At 34.0% G+C, this 18,766-nt stretch overlaps 1 long non-coding RNA gene across 1 annotated transcript in view; it reads left to right on the forward strand.

Annotated features, from left to right (window-relative positions):
- Positions 1–18,267, forward strand: part of LOC102954366 — a 151,497-nt gene extending 133,230 nt beyond the window's left edge. The window contains exons 3-5 of the long non-coding RNA XR_444779.3: positions 5,061–5,166; positions 6,164–6,217; positions 18,212–18,267. This is a non-coding gene — a long non-coding RNA (uncharacterized LOC102954366). The remainder of the gene's footprint in view (positions 1–5,060; positions 5,167–6,163; positions 6,218–18,211) is intronic.
- Positions 18,268–18,766: the final 499 nt, after the last annotated feature.

Genomic DNA, 18,766 nt, shown 5'->3' on the forward strand with positions numbered 1-18,766 from the left:
GCATAACATTGAGAACCATCTAGATTTAAAAACAAAGCGCAATATAGATCATCCGCTCTAGGAAATGTGCACAAGTGAGCTGTCTCTTAATTTCAACAAGCAATTCATATGAAGGGAATGTAACTGACTTAATTGTATTACATGTAAGAGACATGAGGTAATGGTGCTTTTGACGGGTGAGCATAAAGGAGGACTGGAAAGTAGGTCTGTATCAGTGCATGTGCAGTATCACTCGGGGAACAGGAGGCCCTGAGGAAAGGAGCCAGTGCCGGGTGCTCACGGCAGCCAGGGCTCTATAGCTTTGCTCTTAGCATCCCATCAGGCTGAGTGACGTGATCCACTAACACACAGCTCCCTTGCCTGGAGTGTAATAAGTTCATTGTACAGAAAGCCTGGTCCAAACTGTAAGTGAAGCTCTTAAAACTTTAACCTTATGCTTTAACCTCTTTTACTTCATGTCCACGTCGGCAAAATTGGGCAATAATGGTAACAGTTTCATAAAGCTATTATGAAGATTATGTTAATTAATAAGTGTAAAGTGCTTACTGCCTGGCACATAGTAAGTATCATATAAGAATTAGCTAGAACATAGAAGCTTGGCTCTTGTTCCCCCATCTAGTTTATTGCTTTATCTTCAACACTTACTACATAACGAGTGGCCAGTAAGATTTGCTGAGAGGGTGAACAATTTGATAGCTCATGTAGTCTTTTAAAGGTGAGATAAGGAAACACAGAAAATAATATTTTGTCTTACTTAGCATTTTTATACTGTATTAGAAATTAATAAATTTAAGCTTTGGTCTCTTAAAGCATTTAGTTACAGAGAAAGACAGATACCATATGTTTTCACTCTAATGTGGATCCTGAGAAACTTAACAGAAGACCAAGGGGGAGGGGAAAGAAAAAAAAAAGAAAGGTTAGAAAGGGAGGGAGCCAAAACATAAGAGACTCGTAAAAACTGAGAACAGACTGAGGGTTGATGGGGGGTGGGAGGGGGGGGGTGAGTGAGGGGTATTGAGGAGGGCACCTGTTGGGATGAGCACTGGGTGTTGTATGGAAACCAATTTGACAATAAGTTTCATATTAAAAAAAACTTTTAGTTACATTGCATCAGTAAATGAGGACCTGATCTTTCTTGGAAAATTGATTATATACAGTTTCTAAACCTATAAAAATGAGAAGTCACCTGGACCAAGGCAATTAATGCAATGATTTAGGTAACTTGGAACCTCCACCATTTACCATTCATGTGATTTTGGCTGTTACCTAATCTCTCGTCTGTTTACACACCTAGAATATTGGAATAGCAATGATATATAGAGTGTTCTTTGGGGGACTAAAATGAGATAATTTATATAAAGTGCTTTGCAGAGTATGTAATATATAATAAGTCCTAAACAATTCACTCTCAAACACAATGTTAATTCATTTACTAATCCAATCAACATTTACTGAAGTACTTGTCATGTCAGATATACAAAAAATGAGTAAAGTATGGTTCCTATCCCCAAGAATTTCCAGTGTTGTAACATAAGGGACAAATAAAAAGGCAATTATCAAATAGTGGAAGTGCTCTTATAGAGAGATAACAGGGAATCTTAGGAGTTTACAGAGATGGAACCTGAATTACATTTATGTAAGATGACTTGATCAGCAATATATTTTGAAATTTCAATATTTTTAAATTCTGCATTATAATAAGACTAATGTTTATTAATTAGTAAACTAAGTCATTTGGTCAGGAAACACTTAGTATGGACCTAATATGTGTGAAGCCAAGGATAACATATATCATCTGATCTAATCTTTTACAACGTGAGGATGCTCTTTTATTTTCTCTACTTTTTACAGATAAGGAAACTTAGAGAAAAATAAAAATATGCCTCATGTCTCACCACAGCTAGCAAATGGCAGAACAGTGTCAAACCAAGGTCTATCTGCCTCCAGAGCCCCCTGCAATTCAGTTTTAGTGTAACTATTAAATTTGCATTTGTTGTACTTGTAGGCTTTTGTCTAATATATATTATCTACATGAATCATGCTACCTCTTTTTTGGATGTTTTTTAAAAATTTTTATTTATTTTGAGAGAGACAGAGTATGAGCGGAAGAGGGGAAGAGAGAGAGAGAGAGAGAGAGAGAGAGAGAGAGAGAGAATCCCAAGCAGGGCCTACACTGTCCGCACAGAGCCTGACGTGGGGTTTGAACCCAATTACCGTGAGATCATGACCTGAGTGGAAGTCAGACACTCAACCCACTGAGCCACCCAGTCTCCCCAATGCTACCTCTTTAGCATTGAGATATCCATTTCCTTAGATTATAGGATTAATAATGAACATTTTCTTTTTTACCATACTATTTTCTACTTAGTTTCTTGATATTTATAAATTGTTAAAGTAGTTTCTTAGATGTTTATATAGAACAACCTTCTGTAGTACTATTCATCAGAATCCTTTTCAAAAACTTAAGATTTTAGCTTTTGGTTGCTTGTATATTATTTCTTAAACATTTACTAATAATTTGCATTTCCATAGCTAGAGATTAAAGTAATTAACAAAATGTGCTCTTTTTTCCTATTGAATACAGAGATTTTTATCTAAAACAATGAATTGTTCTAAAGTCATATTGCTATTGGAGAGCACCAGTATAGTTCTGGTTTTAGTCTCAGTGATAAAAGACAAAAATAGTATGTGATCATTCAGTCTGAGTTTTGAGGGTGGTGGCAATGAAGCCTTGAAACAGATTTAAAACGTCACTTGTGTTTTTGTTTTGTAAGACTTAAGATATGAACTTCCTTTAGAGCAAGGCTAAAGCTTTGGAATGGGGTTAAAGCTCAAGTGTCCTTTTCTGTTTCATAACATTACCTTACATTTCTGTTCTGTTTGTAGAATTTCACTTCCTTTTTAAAAATGCATCAGGTAAAAAGCATTTATAACTTTTGTTCTGATTTTGTAACTCATGAAGTGATAAATTTGCTTATTTTCAGTTATTTACCAGACTATTATCTTCAGAGAAGTACATGCTGGCTTTAGGTGACCCTCAGAGTTAATTGGAAAGATATCTGTGCCGGGCTTGCTGTATATATGTTCCTGTTTATGACTGGAGGATGGGTAGAAATCTGTACATTTTCTATCCAAGGAAGAGTCTGAACAATGATGAGGCTTTGATTAATACTATTGATGCTTTAATGGCTCATTTTATATCCTGAACACTGGGGGGAAGTATGTTCACTTCTGTAAAGACTATGGTTCTTATGATTCACTTAACACAAATAGCAAAAAAGCATGAAAGATCTCTTGTCTCACAAGAAGAAATGGGTGGCCGTATAATGCTAGTTGCATATATTACTGAACTGTTACAGAGGAGAGGAAATTACCCAGTCAGAATAGATATGTCTCTGTAGCCTTGTATCCGCATTCTAATAGCCACAGAGTTTATCTTAGTCTGAACGGAGCTCTAAGTTATTAATTGTTTTAATGATTTCATTGATTTCTGTTAATCTAGGTAATGTGCCTTACTAAATTCGGTAGTTTATTTTGCTTTTCAATTAACCTTTTACTTTTGTTATATCATTTTTTATTAAAAACAAAGGTTTTATCTGCATTTTAATGATATGCCTATCTTAGTATATTATGAATTATATTTGGCTATCTGTACTGCAATTTTCCTGAATACTTTAGGATAATGGCACACCATAACGGCTCAGTATTTTATTGCAGGTTATCATTGATACAGAATACTTTTAAAAGATACTTGAATAAATTCTAGAATTCTGTATGTATAACCAAAATATATATTTAAATTGTTTTTTGTATTTTTAGACTACAACCATGAAAGAAATGTAATGCTTACTTTACTTTTACTCTTCCAATGTAGGAATAATGCTACTATTTCAAATTAAATTCAAGTTATTTTAATTTCGTTCAATTAATAGATACAAAAATATATTATAAAATCTTGGAAAATTTAAAATGGTGTTTAAAAATAGTACATTCCGGAAGAAAGGCTACTGTAGGTGTATACTTTCTGTGTTTCTAAAATATTTCACCGGCTTACATAGATTAATTGATATTCAAATACAGTCTGCCTAATGAAGATCGTAATTTGTTTTGTCAGATATAAAGTTATCTGTATATTTATAAAATATTAGTGAAATGGTCCCACGTGATGCTGAGGTAGGTTCTCTATTCTTCATTCCTGGGGAGTCACATTCACATATAACTTTTGTACCAATTAAAAACTGTTAATGACAAAACATTGTAATTGATTAGTCTTTGTATATTTACAACTCACTTTAATTGCTGAAAAACGCCATTTGTCAGTTTCATGTTCTATTGACAATGTTATTGATTTATCTGAATTTGGCTTTGTCTTGTCTCTCGTACATAAAACTCACATATGCAGTTCAAATGGGAAATGACTGTATTGATTTCCTTAACTTGAGCCCAAATGCTAAAGATTTTTGGATAAGCTTTCTCATTACTTAAGCCAAAATCAATAAGAAAGAGCATCTTTTAATGAAAGAGCAGTTTGAGCAACGTACTTCAGAAATAGGGTCCTGTTCATTCTTTGCTTTACAAATCGATCTCCTAGGTTCCTTAAGTGAGGTCCAATTGGTTGACATTGTGGTTTGTCTTTGTGTGTAAACTTGCAGCTTCAGAAAAGAGAAGATGAGCTACAGAGACAGTGGAAAGAAACCCTCTCCCTGAGAAAGAAGAGTTCAGTACCAAGTGTAACCAGTGTTGAAATGCAGCACAATTTACAAATATACCAGATAATTCTTACATCTATCAAGTTCGTGCTTATATGTGATGGTTGCACAATATTTTAAAAGTTCCTTCCCAGTTTTGTTAATATCTATATGTGCATATCATATACATTTACATTAATCTTATTTTAACATTTGCTTTTATTTCAGAAAACGTCTGCTCATTGCTGCAGTTGATATTTATATAATGCAAAGTAGTTCACTGAAACATCAGGTCATTTTTACAATAAGTTTTTGTTAAGTGATCTTTGGATTTTCATTTTTTTTCACTGTTACATTTCCCATTTTCTGCAGGAAGAGAAACACTGGAGGTGAGCTACCGCAATAAAGTGCCCGTGCTGAGGAACAGCAAAATGAACTGAACATATAAAACAAGTTGTAAGGACAGGCCAAACGTCAGGTACTGTACTATGATATCATTAACTTCTGTGAACTACATAAATTAAGCTGATTATGCCTTCACTTAATTAACTGAGAATGACCTATTGATGTATAGGCCGAGTTAGCTAGAGACCGCTTGCTGCACTGTACTTAATTTATTGGTTTTCAATTAGTTCTTCTCTTGCCCGTGATTGTTGAGAAAAAAAATGTCCATTTACATCTATTTTCTGTAGTGTGGTTTTATGCACGGTGAGTTTCTATTTAAAATTTTATCCCGAGTACTATTTTTTCTTTGCCAGCAATGCTTAGGTAGATTTGAAGAGTTTGTTTGGTTTTTTTTTTTTCTTATTGTTAGATATAATTTGGTTTCTGGAATAAAAGAAATCTACACATGAATTCATCTTGTTAGTGTTGTGATATTATTAAGTTATCTTTAGAAAAGATCCCGTATATTCCTTTCAAGAACTATTTTGCTTTAATTACATTTTGGAAATTAATGTTTACCAAATTTACTGTTAAACTATACTTTTGTCAAGCAATCTCAGTGAAGAAGGTTCTTTGGTAAACCTTTAGATTTTTGAGATTTTTTTTTCTCTAAAAACTTGAGTTTTTTGAAGTGGAAAGATTATAGTATGAATGGTCTTTCTCAGTTTCCTGTGGTAGTAGGACGATTGTACATGAGAATACCTTTAGACAAAAATGTATTCTTCAACTTTTGCCCTTATATACACTGATTTTGTGAGGGCTGAGAAACCTCAGTATGTTGCCCTCTACTATATAGCTTTTATAATCCACTAATCAAAAGATATTTATTATATCATTCTTACAATCTCAGTATCTGAGCCTTAGAACATTTTACTAGAGATTGGTAGCCTGATTTTAGGTATTATAATTATTTTAATAATTTATTATTGATAGTTATTATAACAGGGTTAGTCAAATTATAAAAGTAAACTAAATATAAGGAAAGTATGTGACTCTGTTTTGATAATTTGCTTTATCTCTCCTAAATTTAGGTCTGTATCTGAGAATGGAGTTAATAATGGAATGCGGACTCAGGACCCTTTGAGGTATTTGCCGACTCTTGTATATATGCGGTATAAATATTACTTGTTCTGGAAGTTCTGACAGATAAATATTTCTATGGGTTGGAGTAATCAGAGATGGGTTAAATACTTAATTGCTCCTACAAGACATATATGGGGGACAGTATATTGATAATCTATGTTAAAATTTCATGCAGAATCTAATTAATACTGTAGGAGTTTGTGGGCGTATGAGGATTTAACATTCTCATTATTTGTGAATAACCCTGAAAGCTCATAATGAGTCGTGGTAATGTGTGCATCACAAATTTGAATCTCATACCCTGTACCCATGCCATGGCACTGGGAAAGAAATTTAGCAGCTATATTCAAAGAGACATTGTTTTCTACACGTTTTCATATATGCAATGATATATGTAATGATTGGCCTACTTAAATTCCTAGCCACATTTTCCTGAATTTTCACAAAGTGTTTGCTCTTACAGAATTTGTGAATTAGGAGAACAACAAAAGACTCAGTATCTTGTTTGGAAATATCAAATGCCTGTTATTTCTTAAAAATCTAAAATGGATTTCTGTGACAGAAGGGGATAAAACTTATGTTTTGCAAAGAATATATTCAAAATTCACCTCTAGTTTTGTAATTTCTGGGATTTCAAATGGACACCAAAGTGGAAAGGTTATATATGGGCCTGTGTGTGTGCGTATTTGTGTGTGTGTGTGTGTGTGTGTGTGTGTGTGTGTGTGTGAGGGAGAGAGAGAGAGAGAGAGGGAGAGAAACAGAGAGAGACTGAGGTGTTCAGGGGAAAGTTTTGAACTGGAGATGTAAATTATGAAATTGTTAACATATCAATGTTATTAAAGTCAAGAGAAAGGATGAGATGACCAAGAAGTAAATGCTAAGTAAAAAGAGAATCAAGGAAAAGAAGCCTTGTTGGTATTCTAACATTAAAAGATGAAGGATATGAGAAATCAGGAAAGGAATCAAACAGCCAATGATAATAAGAAATCCAGGAGAATCAGGAGCTTTAGAATCCAAGCAAAGAAAACATTTCAAGGAGAAAGAAATGATCACCTGTGTAAAATGCTGCTTATAGTTCATAATATGGGAGCTAAAAATTAACAGTTAATCTTAATTACATAGAGGTCATTGGCGATCTTGACAAAAGCAATTTTAGTGTCTTGGTGGGTGCATATTTATTCTGATTGTAATGGTCACAGTAACAGAAAAAAATTATAATGCAGAAAATAAAGAGGATCATTGCTAGAACAATGTTTTGAGAATGAAAAAGCTGATAGAATCTACTAGAAAAATGGAAAGTTTGGCCGTAGTTAAGAACATGGGCAAATCTTCCCCAGTAATATAAAAGAGGGTAACTGGGCACAGACACGGTAAGTAGATGTGATAGTCTTGAGCTATCGAACTTTTCAGTGAAAGAAGAAGTAAGGTTATCAATTTAAAGTAACAATGGGGAAGGAAGTGTTGGAAGGTTGAGAAGTGAAAAGGGATGAAATATTTTGCTTGGACAGTAAAGGAAGAAATTGGCCATAACAAGTAAGCCAGAGTACTGAAAATACTCAGCTTTATTCTAATTGAAATGTTCCATATTTTCTCATACCAAGTCTATCATTCTAACATATTAACATTCTGTATTGAAACTGTGTGCTCAGTTTCTGTCTGTTCACTAGATTATGAGCAGCTTGAAGGCAAGATGTATATTTGATTCATTTTTATATTCATAACATCCAAATGAAGTCTCTAGAATGAAGTATGAAATTAAGAAATACTTGATAGATGACTGAATAATTTATGTGATACATTGTATGTTGTACTAAAGGCATATAAACAGTCAAAAAATATTATTTATATTTGGGAAAGTTGATGCTAGGTGTCATTTCATATTTAAATGGAACCATCATTTTGGGGTGCCTGGGTGGCTTAGTCGGTTAAGCGTCTGACTGTTGATTTTTGCTCAGGTCATGATCTCACAGTTTGTGAGTTTGAGCCCCACTTCAGGCTCTGAGCTAACTATGTAGCCTGCTTGGGATTCTCTTTCCCTCCCTCTCTCTCTGCTCCTCCCCTGCTTGTGTGTGCACTCCCTCCTCTCTCTCTCTCTCTCTCTTTTTCTCTCTGTCAAAATAAATAAATACACATTTAAAAAATAAGTAAAATAAAAATAAATTAAACAGTCATTTTTTTTTTATAGTCAGCCATTTTTTTTTTTAACTTTAGGTGCATTACTGACTTAATCATTCTCCTAAGTTCATGGTCACCATTGGTTCATACAACCCTCATAAAGGCCTCTCTCTCCTTATAATTTTTATTTAATTTAATAGAAAATTATTTTTATTTCCACAAGGATTATATGAGAACATGGCCTGCCAGCAAAGACTGTGTGGTAAGTCTTTTGACTTTTGACAGTCTTGTCGATAAAATATGGAATCTCCTTATACTCATTATAGTTTTAATTTTAATTTCTATAATTTAAAGGAAATTGAGCACCTTTTTATATGTTTAATGGTTATTTATATTTTTTCTGTGAATTACCTGTTAATATCTTATCGTTCCAATACTATGATCATTTAGTTTCTCGCCATTCTTTTCTGCAATGAGGATGTCTTATGTTGCAATAACTTTTCCAATAACTGCAAACCTTACATAATCTCACATTGACTCATGACCTCATATTATTCTACTTTCTCCTGAATTTTAAGCCCAATAAGCTTTATTTTGGATGTTCTCATTACTTGCAACTATTTGCATTAGTTCATCCTATTTAATAGGAAAGAGCCTCTGACCTCATTATTTACACATTTACTAAAGCAGCTGAATATTTATACTTTCTATTCCATCTGATATTGCTTAAGTGGAAATATTTTCTGAAGGTTCTAAGGTTCTTGATATTTTTTCCTTACCTTAAAGGTTTAATTTGATATTTCTCTGTGGGTTAGCATCCTTTCACTATGAAGTATGGGTATCCTGCCACCAGGAACAAGCAACCAGCTTCACAAACAGAATAATTGGTGCTATTCTTTTCACATACACAAAAGTAAGTTAAAACAGGGTAGAGCTTTTATCATCAATTGATTCTTAGAAGTCCTTTCTTGATATTTCAGCCCCAAGGCTTATATCAAAGTTGTTTCCTTCAATGTGGAAACTTCAAGCTTCCAATTCACCAGTCTGCAAGCCCTGAGCATCAAAGCAGACCTGGCCTGTGATCCACGGCTAAGCACTTACTTTCTTGAAGTGATGCTTAGTGCTCTGATTCACCATCAAGATCTGAGGGTGCTGTTATGAGAAGATAAATTAGGGAACCAGACGATTAAACCCTTTGGCCTCCACTGAGATCTTCCTGAGCAGGAGCACTTGTCTCCAATTCCTCTTTGACCTGTTATTGTTTCCATATGGCGGCCACTGCTCAGGACTCTCACTTGACTTACACACGATTCCTGAGAGATTGACATGTGTGAGGATCCTGATTGCTTCAAACAGTAGTTGTGGAGAGGCCATGGAAACCAAAGGGTCTTTACCACTGTATATTATCTTCTCTTTAGCTACCATTTTATTTCATGCCAGAACTCATGCTCTTTTCTACTATTCTGACAATTAAAACTGTAATTTTCTTTATTTTTCAAAATTCTCTGGTAGTTTCTCATTTCAATCTGTAAGGCTGATGGCTTTATAATTTCCTTACTTAGAGAAGTCATGATTTTAAAATACTTATCATCATCATCGTCGTTTGCATTCTTATTCTGATTGAAATTTAAATAAGAGGGAAACCAAATGATGTATGATTTATTAATATTTCCTGCATATCAAGTTTTTATCATTTTGTCCAACTTTCCTCCTGTGTCACATGTTATATTTGTGCTCATCTAACACTGTGTGAAGCTCCATTTCTCACCTCTTTGTTCTGCCTGTCAAATGACTTAAAACAGAAAGTAGAAATGTTAGATCTTTGTTGTTTTAAATATATACATTTGGGGCGCCTGGGTGGCTCAGTCAGTTGGGCGACCCACTTCAGCTCAGGTCATGATCTCAAGGCTCGTGAGTTCGAGCCCACGTCGGGCTTTGTGCTGACAGCTCAGAGCCTGGAGTCTGCTTCCGATTTTGTGTCTCCCTCTCTCGCTGTGCCCCTCCCTCATTCATGCTCTGTCTCTCTTTCTCTCAAGAATAAATGAAACATTAAACATTTTTTAAAAATAAAAAATATATATATATATTCATATTGTGTGTGTGTGGGGGAACTGTTCCTCAGACCCTTTCCAGTTGATCTTCTAGTCACGTCAGTTACCCCGATAAATGTCTTAAACCCATTTCTCTATCTTTCTACCACTACTCAGTTCAGGTCTTCATTTGGGTCTTTCTTCCATTGGTCTCTTCCTCTTCTATTTATCCTCTCTCTGCTAGGCTAGACATAAAACATGCCCACATATGAACATGCAGAAATGTGATTAGATCACTCCTCCACCTAAAATCCTTTTATACTCCCAGATAACTTGAATTTCTTTTCAAACCAAAGCCACCAGGAATAGGCAAAAGAGAAGCTAACTCAGGCTGCGCTTTGAGTGTCTTATACCCAATCAACTATAATTCCACTTTTTTTTATTTGTTTGACACAGCTAAAATTATATTTAAAGATAAGTTCACCATTTACTGTGATTATGCCATATAATGAAGATCTTTCAGATGTCAGTGTCTAACAATGGCAAATATTTACTTTTCTTGTCCATAGGTCTTTGGATTGGTTCAGGTGGTTTTGCTGCAGGTACTTGAGGTTTCCTCCTCGTGTCTTTCTTTCTGGTATGAGTGGCCGTTTGTGGCCTCTTTCTTCATGAACATGCGGAAGCAACAGAGACAGGTCAAATAATACAAGCACATTTCAGAGTCTGCTCAGTTCCTATGTGCTCAAATGACATTGGCCTACGATGTCACATAATAAAGAAACATGCTCAACCCATAGTGAAACCATGACGGGGGTATAGAGGGCATGAAATATAGTGACTAAGTAATAGCACCTACTACAAAAAAGCCCTCCTGTTCTACACAAAAGTTTTAAAACAATTGATCTGCCAGATAAAGTGAAAACCTTAAGAAATAAAAATCTACATATGACCTTTAATTATTTACCTTTCAGTTTATTTTCCGCAGCTTTCTGCTATAGCTGAGTAGTCATTGCAGCAAATTAATCATAACACTTGCATACGCATATACCTTTTTCTCTCTTTTGAATGCCCTATATCTTCTGGGGAAAACTAGTTCTCATCCCTGTTTACCCACCTTATTATTAAAGCTTGCTGTTCCCAAATAAAGCATTTTCCTGGCCAAAATTAACTAACACTGAATTTTGAAAGCTAATGACTCACATGTAGGCATAGATACATTTAGTTCATCCAAGGAAAGATAGGCCCTGTTTCAGCCAAAGTCTGTAAAGGAATGCTGCAGAATCTGATTTTGTCCACTCTGATTCAAGAATGTTGATTGAAGAAGTTAGACTTGACATAATTTTTCCCAGATTTTAATATACTATAGTATATTAAAATATATATATAAATATATATTGTATGTTAAATACTATAATATATTTACTATAGTATTTCCTAAAAGAGGCACATCATGAGCGTGAGTGAGGAAATTATGAAAATAAGAGTGGTGTAGACTTTATGGTATAGTTAACAACCATAATTTATATAAAACAGACAATAAGTGACATTCAGTAAAGTTTTTATATTATTTTCTCCTTGGGGTATAACTCAAAGACTATGCTCTATGGTTTGCGTTCCTCTTCTGCTGGTTTCATCCAGTTCTAACACTGCTGTGTATCTTACACTGTTCCTGAATCATATGTGCGATGTTGGAATGTTACTTTCTTATATCAGAAACCTTAATTATTAACTTTCTACTCATGTACTTGTTCCAAAAACAGATTTTAAGTAGCAGATTTAATCATTTCTACAGCTAAAGAGGCATCCCTCACTCAAATTATTGTTGCCAAACATTGTCTTCTCAGCTTTTAATACCCTAGGGAAGATAGATAGATAATAGATAGATAGATAGATAGATAGATAGATAGATAGATAAGGCAAGTTTACTCCACAGGCTGTGTACTTTGCTCCGTATCATCCGACCCTTTGTATTGTACTCATGCAGCAAGGAAAAGGATTTTGTTTCACTGTCCTTGGGAAGAACAGTAATGTAGGAACAGAGCTGAATATGGTTCTGGATGGAACTGAAATGTGGATGCTACAATACTAGTTAAGTAAACAATGCCTTGGCAACTCCGGCTTTTCTGCTTCTCTGTTATGATCATTGTCTAGTATGTTACATATACATCATACATACGAAAGATAGGAAATTGAATTTGTGTTTGCAAGGAACTTCTCATGGTAGATGACAGATAAGCCAAAGCAGAGGTATGCTGAAGATGGTTGGCACTGTATCAAGAGATTGGATTGTTTAGCACTTCTTTCTACTTCCTTGTTCAGTGATATATTGATAACTTGAAATTGACCATGGTAGGAATATTTCGTCCATGGAAATTGGCAAATCCTTCAAACCAGATAGTTTTTATTTTTTTATTTTTATTTTTTCCAGAGAGCTAGTTACTAGTATACCAAGAGCGAAGCCTTGCACTTTTATATAAATTTTTGTTTCCTTTCTTGATTGTCAGATTTATAAGTTCTAAGTAAATTTCATTTATTTCATCTAATTGATAGTGTTTTATATATATTTTTTCACACATTCTATTCATTTCCACTTAAGATAATCACATATCCCAGTATTTTTTTTCTTTCTATTAATCCTTAAATTCTTTCTTTCTTTCTTTCTTTTTTTCTTTCTTTCTTTCTTTCTTTCTTTCTTTTTTTTTCTTCTCAGGATTCTGATCAGCTATTTATAAAAAGATTCTGATAAAATGTTATATATTTCAAAATTAAAATGAGTATCATGCTTATTATGTTATGTTACATTAAAATGTTATGCTATAAACATGCAATAACTATTTATCAATTCTAAATATTGGTTTGCAGGGAATTTTAAATTCATGTAAAGAATTTTCTGATTTATATGCAAAGACAGAAACTTGTTAGCTTAAAAAGATTCTCTCTTCCCCAAGAGAATCTAAATCTTAAAAATAAGTAAACTATATTTTTATTTGAAACTATTCAAATAGACTCTTCCCAAAAATATTAAAGGTCAAGTTAAAATAGATGTTATTCAATAGTAGCTCTGCAACAATAGGTAAAACTAAAAAAATCAAGACTGCAAAAATTGTATGATTTTGTATATTTTTCTGATTTTCTTCTTGGGTATGGTGCTGTGTCCACAAACCTGTTTTCAAGACTTGAGGGATATAAAATATTTGTCATAGTGCCCAGCAGAATATGTAGTGGCTCAGGATCTTATCAATAATTATAAGTAATTAGAAATACAAATTAATATTGTTGCCAGAGAATCTGTTTCTAAACACTAGTGACAAAACTTTATCCTTTATTATACAGAAACTCGAGGGTAAACAAAATCATCTTTGTTGATTTATAATTAGAATGTGATATTAGATATGTGCTCCATAATATTTCCTATGTTAGGGCTTTGTATACGTGCATTTATACTTCTTAACAATTGTCTTTTTTTTTTTCCTTCCTACTTCTGAGTCTTGCTCTTACTACCCTTTATTCAGATTAAATTTCAGAGTGGGAAAAATCCAGGTTGTGGTGCTTTAATAGTGGTGTAGCTTTGAGCAATTTGATTTATGCCCCATTTTCTCTATCAGTTCAATTAAGAAAACAATACTACGTATTCCATATACTGTTGGAGATTAAATGAGAACCTATTTATAAAGTACTTAGAGAGTGCCTTGCACATAACTTTTATCGAGCAGATATTAGCATTATCTTTCACAAGCCACCTTCTCTGGTAGTTTCATCCCTGAGGTCTTCCATTGATAATCACTCCTCATCTCTTAATATCTGGAGTATTTTTTTAATGTTTATTTATTTTTGAGAGAGAAAGAGAGAGAGAGAGACAGAGACAGAGCATGGGAGGGGGAGGGGCAGAGAGAGAGGGAGACACAGAATCTGAAGCAGGCTCCAGGCTCTGAGCTGTCAGCACAGAGCCTGATGCAGGGCTCAAACCCACAAGCCATGAGATCATGACCTGAGCGTAGTCAGAAGCTTAAAAGACTGAGCCATCCAGGCACCCCAATATCTGAAGTATTTATCTTAACTACCCAGCCATGTTAATTTTTCGTTATTTATTCTAGATTGTAAGGCTCTTGAAGGGACAAGATTGTTTTTTATTCCTAATAGAATCCCAAATCTGTAGATTTAAAGCAAACATTTATTGTTGATGGTGAAACTATTGATAGAAGGATGGAGGAAGAGCCTCACTTACTCTTCATAGATTTATTGTCCGAAAAGATTTCGTATTTGCACCCACGCACTCTCTTGCACATCACACTCAACTGTACAGCACTTATATTTCTTGGGCGTGTCATGTGTAGTTTATTTTCAGAATTCTTGAGATCTAAATGCCTGATATTATATAAATTAGAATTGGCTTCTTCAAAATGGACAGCAATACATTGGAAAATACAGCGTACATTGGAAAAAAAAATACAGCACAGAGTAAGATTTAATAGGAAAAGCAGACCCTATTTATTATTAGCTTTTGTTTCATTGGCAGAAATCTTTGTGTTTTTTTAACGATTTATTTAGTTATTCTTAAGTAGGTGGGTTACTTTCTCATTACACATGAAAGGTTTAACCTTTTCAAATGTTTTGTGTTTCAACACAGCAATTCTTGAGAAGCTGAAATTTTAACTCAATAAGCATACAGTACAGAAGACAAACACATAAATCAGTAACAGTTTAAAAAAAATAAAGGTTAGCGTTGTTGTCTTTGTGATCATCAAATGAATGGAAGCCATTTATGTCAATGACACTGTTGTGTTTTTGAACTAGATCCTAATTCTTTTGTTTGCCTTCTGCCTTTAAAATTATTCCTGAAACAAGTGCAGTGGCAAGCTAATTTTCTATATTCATTTACATAATTGCCATCATAACTTCTTTTATCTTGCATCAATTTACAACTAAAAGCTCAGAATGTTTCTATACAATTATTATTTTTTACTTTACATTTCTAAAGAACTATTGAAAGGGTTGATGATTTCAGGCCTTATCCTTAATAAATATTAACTTAGAATAGAACAAACAGGTGTCTTCTCATAATATGATCACTTAGAATAAGGAGGGGCATAATTTGAACACTTAGTACAAAGGGAAATTTATTTTTGGAACTCATAATGGTGTGTTTTAACTAGATATTAGAATATAAATAAGATTAGAGAACATGCATACAAAATGGAAGATATCTTTGGCTATGTTTTTATGAGTGATTTAAGAAAATTTAAAATTAAAAGAAAAAATAGTGAGAGACTGAGAACACTCATTGTTAATCTTGACCAAGTGCTGGGATATAGACTCCACCATACCGAAAAAAAAATCATGCTTTGAGCACACTTAGGCAGCCATTTAATCAAAGATAGGATAGAGAATATATTTCTTTACTACACCATTTGATCTTCTATACATTCATTGATTTTAGTTGAAAGTTGCTTAGGGATTTGACTTACACAGTGCAGACTACACAGACTAAGCTGATGGAAAATAAACTTCCAAATACTGCATGGGATATCCAAATTTCTGGCAGATTTACAAATATAAATATTGTAGAGAAGTCAAATAAATTCATATAATATGTATACAATGAATACATAATATGCATATAATGTACATATATTTAACAGTTTAATCTTTTAAAATACTTATTTAAATACTTATTTAAATGCAATTGCATTCTTCTGATGATTAACAGAGATAGGGAAAAATAAATATTTTTTACGTTGTTTCAGTATTTGTTACATAGCACAAGCAGCAAATGCAATTTCTAGAATACATTTTGAATACAATTATTTGATTTATGAGTCTTTCCTTACCTTATAATATTTTACCCTGCTTCATTTATAGGAGAATATGCATTTTACCATTTAAAATGCAATTAGAATACTAATGTTTATTATGTAGGCACATAATTATTCTGTTTTATATACATTTTATTGAATTCTCACAGAACAGTGTGATGTGTTATTATTACACCCATTTAAAAGTGAGAAGACTAAGAGTCATAGACATTTACTCCCTGGAGATTATTCCTAGTACATGACAAGGCCAAGGTGTAAACCCAGGTTATGTGTTTCCACAACCCATGCTGCTTACATTCTGGTTTATTGCCTTTCATTGCTCAATAGTCAGCATTACTTAGGAAATAAATATTCATACCTCAATGAAATAGTGACAGGATAAAAATGTAAAAATCGAAACTGAAACACAACAGCACTACTTGGCAAGCAAATCTGGAAAAAAGGTACATTTCAAACTACACCACTCTTTAATCAAAGCAAGAATAATACTACATCTCTCATAATTTAGATAAAGAAATCAAATCTTCCAGTGCCTTATATTGAGTTGAGCAATATCCTCCAGTTGATAGTATACAGTGTATGTACTGGCTTTTCCCTAAGCTAGTATTCATGGGTTTAGTAATTAAGTGGTGTTAATGTGAACAGCTTTTCTTCATATTTACCCCTATTGATCCTCTAACAAAATTTTGTTTCCTATCCCCACAAGTGTAAGCTTTGCTGATCTAGAGGTCTCAGTTTCCCAAGATAGAATGCTTCCTCCAAGGGACACACAATGGGTTACTTTAAACCAAAAGTGGAGTCTGCCGTTTGGCTCTTTGGGGCTCTGTATGCCAATAAGTTATCAAGCAAAGTAATGAGTTTGTGCCAATTGGGGTGACTAATCTTCAGTTCTAGGACAGACTTGGGTTACTACTACACGATGTGAATAAAAAGAGGATTCTATTTGGAATTCAGAAGATTTTCTAGGGTGTCTCTTAGTACTTCCGTATCTTCTGGATCAAGTCAATGGAGAGCTGTAACAGCACAATCCAAGTAGGACTGAACTAATTCAACAACTCACTTCTGACAGCATTAAAAGTTCGCATCACCCTGGTATTCAAGGAACTTTGACTAGCTGAGGGCAAAGGAGAAAGAATGTATAGAGAAAGAAGTTAGGTATGTATCAGCTACAGTCATGTTGCTGCTTGCAAAAATGAAAACTGTACCAGTTTCGTGTATTTCTTCCTAACTTTTATAAATATATTTAGAAATTTAGTAACTGATTGTTTTTCTCTTTTCATCTACTACTCTCCTATCTAACATCACATTTGTAAGCACTAGCTGATTTAATAGTTCAATATTTTAGTTACAGGATATCAAACAGAGGGACTATGACTCAGCCAGAAGAATGGGACATGAATTAAAAAACAGACAAGATGACATTGTACCTGTAGGAGGAGAAAGTTAACATACTTTTCATTGTATGCAGGATAGGTATATAATATTAGGCAGAAGCATGACATTACTATCATCTCTATTTGGAAGTTAAGTATGGTCAAAAGAAGGGTATTTGGGTGCCTAGCTGACTCTGATGGCTTTAGAATGTGTTGACTTGGATAGGCTGAACTACATTTCCCAGAAACTTTTCCTTTTATGTTTTTTGCTTATATTTGGCCACATGAGATATCTGTGTGAGACTTGGAAAATAAAGCAGTAGCTGTGTTCACTCTAGGAAGATTGATAAATTCTAGCTCTTCTGTAGCTCATCAAAGTTTCTGTGCTTTTGCTTACTCAGATTATTGGCATGGACAGAAGCCCAGCCCAGGCCTCCAGCTCCTGCTGGAGCTCCATTGTCAATGTCTCAGGTCCGAGCCAGGAGCAGGTTTGGTTCTTTGGTATAGTGACAGCTCTGTCTACAAGTTATCCATGGCAGTGAGATTGGAGGCTTGGAAATGAGAAAAGGCCAATAGGGTCTCCCATGATGACACAGGTTTCAGTCATCATTGTTCTTCCCTCCTTGTCCGTCTTTCAAACCTTACTGCCTGTCTTGTGCATTCAGGTTGAGTGGAGATGAAACAGTAGACCAAGACTGTGATACCAGCCTTCACAAGTGCGTAAGTCAAAACCCTATAGTAATTCTCTTATTCGAGAATGTCACTAGTAGTTTTATTTCTCTAACTTAATTCTGACACTATCTCTTTTCCGAAACCTTACCTCTCATTTCTCAACAATAATAATATATGTTCATACTTCAAAGGCATATTGTCACAACAAAAATTTTAAAACTGAAAAATAAAATAGGTCAAAATTAGACACAGAATCTTTTATAAGACTATTTCAAACTTGACCATTTTGGAGCCAAGTTGAGCTAAATATAATTAACCACCTCTTCCATAATTTCATGTAGAAAAATCAAACCTCTTAGAAGAGATTTTTCATTCTTTGACCACTCCATTATTATAATATCATAATGACATTATGAATATCCTTATAGTTCTATGCATTATAAGACTAATATCATCTCTAAAAGTGATTTCATCTAATGGGTTATAGTATGGACTTCACACAGGGATATCCAAATTAACTCATTATGTACTGAAATAAATGGATGTGA

Source organism: Panthera tigris, chromosome F2 (genome assembly GCF_018350195.1).
Source record: "Panthera tigris isolate Pti1 chromosome F2, P.tigris_Pti1_mat1.1, whole genome shotgun sequence".
In the NCBI taxonomy this organism is placed as follows: domain Eukaryota; kingdom Metazoa; phylum Chordata; class Mammalia; order Carnivora; family Felidae; genus Panthera; species Panthera tigris.